Below are 5,141 nucleotides of genomic sequence, written 5' to 3' on the forward strand. Positions count from 1 at the left end.
TACCTGCCACTTCTCCCTCATCTCCACTCCGTGGGTTCCAACAGTGTTGTCCCTCTGCTCAGCCTGATCTTCACCAACCCAGACCTCCTCTATCGGACGTCTCCATCGGAAATCACTGTCTCTCCTGATAACCTGCTCACTGCTTACAATAAAGAATGTGACTTTACCGTTGTGCCTGCCTTCTGAGTCCTGCTTGCTTGCTCACCCCATTCCTGCGAGTGAGCAACCATAACACCATGACAGAAAAAAGAATAGGCCTACTGGCATAATCTGGTTGAACTTCATAATGTTTCATAGTGTCTGAAGAGCCAATCATCAATGTAGTCCTGCAAAATGGAATGGTAATTCAATAAGTTTTTTCCCAACTTTCCTTTTTATTAAGAATACTGTAGGGTATGGTTCTTGTTACCATGCTAACTCTGAGAGACGAGGCAGTCCAAGTAACTTCAAAACAGTGCTGATTTATTCAAAGGATCACAGGTAAAATTAACATTACACGCTCAGATATCTTGCACCTCCAACATGCTCGCAGGCAGTTGTAAAATGAAAGACCCTGAACCAAACCAGGCCTATACATTATATCCCCTCGGTTGGGCTAGCCCCATACTACACAGAAATGTCAACTGCGACGTCTCTCTCACCAGCTTTGCAGCTGGCCATAGCAGTAGTCAAAACATGAAGCAAATCAACGTGTGAATGTGTATGTGTGTTGGTTAAGTGGTGTGTAGCTAAAAACATTCTCACGTCCTCTAGTACATGTCGTGACTTAAACATAGGCACATCATGGCTAAGGCTACAGTTATACACATCATAATAATAATATTAAACACCCTGTCTGCTGACAGTCATCAACTCTTCTCTCTAGTTATCCTTGATCAGATGTACCCTGTAGAAACTCATAAGCATGACTAAGCATTTAACAGTCTAACCAGACATCCTCTCTCCACTAACATTTCTAATACATAAAGTATCTATCCAATATCTATCTGACTAAAAATATCTAACAATACCTAAATCCCATCTCACCACAATCATTAGGATAAGCCTATGAAGTAAAAATTGATCAAACTATATTACTCCAGTCAAGGTTATTTGAGGAGCAGCTCAGAGTAGAGCTGTTGCTCCTCCATGTTGAGAGGAACCAGTTGATGTGGCTTGGGCACCTGTTTAGGATGCCCCCTGGATGCCTCCCTGGGGAGGTGTTCCGGGCATGTCCCTCTGGGAGGAGGCCTCAGGGCAGACCCAGAACACATTGGAGAGACTATATCTCCCGGCTGGCCTGGGAATGCCTTTGGGTTCCTCCTGAGAAGTTAGGCTTGACCATGTGTGTGTGTGGAGAAGGAAGTCTGGGGGGGCTCTGCTCGGACTACTGCCCCTATGATCCAGTTCAGGATAAGTGGATGAAGATGGATGGATGGAAGTTATTTTTTGTTCTGTGTTATCATTCACTTGTCAGTCCATTGCCTTTAGAAACCACCTGATTATTTTTTGTTTATTTTATTATTAGTATTTTTAATAACAAATCAAAATCCAGTTCTCTCTCGTTTACTTCTACTTGTAAAGCTGAGGTCACAGTTTTTCCTAAATCTCATTCTTCAGACTTAAGGTTAATAATTTGGTCGATAATTTGGCTTATAAGTTATGAATAATTAGAAACAAAATCTGCTTTATTGGCCAGGTGTGAACACGAGGAATTTGACTCTGGTACAGCAGCTCTCAATGTGCATGCACATTTCCCCCATGCAAGGCAACAGCAAGGGTCAAGTAAACAATATACCAACATAAGGCTGTGTAGTATAACAAAATAAACAGTATAAACAATGCAAACAATGCAAAATAAACAGTATAAACAGTCAGTAAACAATGCAGTCAGACAAAGAAATGTTCATTGTAATTTGTACAATGCATATTTACTAGTATTGCTATTGTTCGTCATACTGTCATGGGTTAAGTCTTAATCACAGTCACAGCTTGGGGGAAAAAACTGTCATTGTGCCTGGTTGTCTTGGCACACAGTGACTTGTAACACTGTTCAGAGCGTAAGAGTTCGAACAGATTGTGTGCCGTGTGTGAGAGGTCTGCAGTGATCCTCTCCACCCTCCTTTTGACCAGTGAGGTGTACAGGTCCTCCATGGAGGGCAGGCTCGCACCAATGACCTTTTCTGCAGTCCTGACTGTCCGCTGAAGTCTGTACTTGTCCATTTTGGTTGCTTAGCCAAACCAGACAGTGATGGAGGTGCAGAGAACAGACTCAGTGATCAAATGATTGATGATTAATTACTACAAATTAATTATTAAATTAGTTTTGGTCGTTCCACTGTCAATGGAACTGGTTCTCCGAGATAATTATTTTATCCTGCCAAACTGAGACAAATCTGCTACACGGGGGATACACATAACCCTAGGTAAAGATTGACTGTAGGAGTACTTGCATTATTCATTAGGTCCTATTCTGATTGGCTGGGGGTGATCATGAGTCATCATCTCCAGTCAGTAGGTATCATGAATAATGTAATTTTCATGATAATTACTTCTGAAACAGCCTGCTAGAGGCCAAAGGGGAATCTGGGCTGTTTGTTAAGATGGATTAGGAGAAAATGTCACAGATATGTTTAAAATATACTCAGTATTTATAAAAAAAAAAAAAAAGGTCAAAAGGACCATAATGCCACCTCTTTAACCAAAGCCGTATGCACATCAACAGAACCATGAAAAAATTTATTTCGAAATGCTACAATCACTACAAGTGGATATTGTAGTGTAATATCCTATAGTTTGGCAGAAAGTGCTTTTATGTATTATTAAGAGGAAACAGAAACAGAATAATATCCACTGAGTTTCTGTTCTATTCTCTGAAGTGAGAGGACAGAGAGTTTGGAATTATGAGTCTCCTGCAGTTTGGAGAGCTTTGTGTTTCTTCGTCCTACTCATTGAAACTGAAAGGCAGACATGTAAACACATAAATGTAACACTCAGAAATGTACACACTCATATATCAATATAAGTGTATATCAGTATAGTGTTCTCTTGGGGGACCTGAATAATTTTCCACCACGCAATGAAAACAGGCCTGAATATAAACTGTTTTTTAGTATGTTATAACCCCTCACTATCTCACCAAGCGTAATGACATATCCAGCTCCAACATGTGAATTACTAAGTGCGATGTTTGAAGTTCAATGGGGAAAATACTATTACCCTATTTTTGTGTATTGCAGTTTTTAATGCTTTGTTGCCTTTATGTAAGTTTTAATTTTAAGACTAAGTGTTCTTTCTGGCTTTTGACTCCTTACCTGACTCCAAAGCAGAGCTGCACAAGAATTCCTATATGCCTAGACTGTCTGTTTATGCATAAATGGCAAATAAAAATCTTGACTTGACTTGACTTGAATATAAAATGCAGGCATGGCTAAATCTGCTGCTTTCTATTTTTTTGTATTTTTGGGTGATCTTATATTTATTCAGGATAAGGATAATCACCCTTATTTGGCCAAGCATGTTATACACACAAGGAATTTGTTTCTCGTACAGAACCGAGGCAGCCATCCACGGCGCCAACTCACACCGATAGCTCTAACCATCAGCGGCAACTTGGGGATTCAGTGTCTTGCCCAAGGACACTTCAATGTGTGGATGTTTAGACTAGGTGTTTATTCTCTTGACCTGAAACTCTTTACTTGACTCCAGGAGAGCTCTGCACAAGAATTCCTATATGCCTAGACTGTGTGTTTATGCATAAATGGCAAATAAAAATCTTGAATCTTTTATAGCTACACAAGTCCTTGAATTAAACTTTGACCTGGAATACATAACCTCCCAGTGCTCTATTAGTAGAACTTAGCAGGTAGAGCCATGCAGGGAGAAAGCTGCTGAATAAAGCACTGAGATTTTCATGACAGTACAAAGCAACAATAGGACTAGTGGCCTGATTAAGAGCTAAGCACAGGTGAGTAGGTGTCATGTAAGTGCCTGACATTGCACAGTGATTGTTAGCTTGTAAGTGTGCATTCTTTAGTGTGGAAGTCAGTTTGAGTTGGGCAGAGATTTGTGACTCATTGCTTTTATTTGCTTTTATCACAAAAGATTTTATTCTAACATACAGCAGTATATTACAGTCAGTAGCTGGTGACCCATCTACTTCCACATGAGGTTGGACTTTGCATATGACGTTTGTGCTCAACTGATTCCCTACATGCACATCTTTCTTCTGCCAGCTTTACTGCACTTGATGCCAGGGTCCGTGAAAGTCAAGTAGATCCTGCCTTCTACAAGTGCTTATCGATATTGTTCCCCGTGGCGTCCAAAATGAGTATGCGGCGTGTTCTTCATGAAGAATAATTGGAGTCAAATATCACCTTTCAAAGATTTATTATCATAACTGAACAGACCATCAAATAAAGCAATTTACAGAGCTCTGGGTTCCATCTCTATCTGAAGCCCTAACCTCAACAGCAAAACCGTTCAATTCGTCTTCAGGACGAGAAGGAACACCTACCCTCCTGAAACCCAGTTACTTATACAATTTGAAATGTGCAATTGTAGGCTGGTCTGGTCCTCTCATGTTGCTCCATTGGTCCATCTATCCATCCGTCCCCCTCCTGCATCCTTCCTGCTCCAATGGGAAAGGCAGCTTCCTAAAGAGGGAGGAAATCCTACTCTGTCTAAATTCCTACACTCACTTCTTTCTTTGTTTCCAACTAACTATCTACACTACATGAAACATGGCTTTCCATTTGGCTAATTAAACTATCTTGCCGGTGTGTGTGTATATGGCCCTGCCTTTGAAGTTGTCTTCCTCTTCCTGGCCTCATATCTAATCTCTGTTCCAACTATTCTAGGAATTCCACTAAACTATAGCTCCCCCGTCCCATTAGCCAGGTGGTGGTAATAAAGTAACTGTGGACCCTCTTTGCTAAAGCTGTAAATCTAATGAATTTTCAGTGTTTTAGTGAACCAGTCTCCCTTAATGTAAATACTGGCCAAGAATTCAGTGAACACATAGAATGATATACTGAACTAACTATGTAAACATAATTGTAACATATAAGTAAGCAAATTTATGTGTGCTCTAAACTAAATCCTAATTATTCATTTTCTTAATATGATAAAATAATCATATGCACACACAGTAAACAAACAAG

Source organism: Monopterus albus, unplaced genomic scaffold (genome assembly GCF_001952655.1).
Source record: "Monopterus albus unplaced genomic scaffold, M_albus_1.0 scaffold73.1, whole genome shotgun sequence".
Taxonomy (NCBI): domain Eukaryota; kingdom Metazoa; phylum Chordata; class Actinopteri; order Synbranchiformes; family Synbranchidae; genus Monopterus; species Monopterus albus.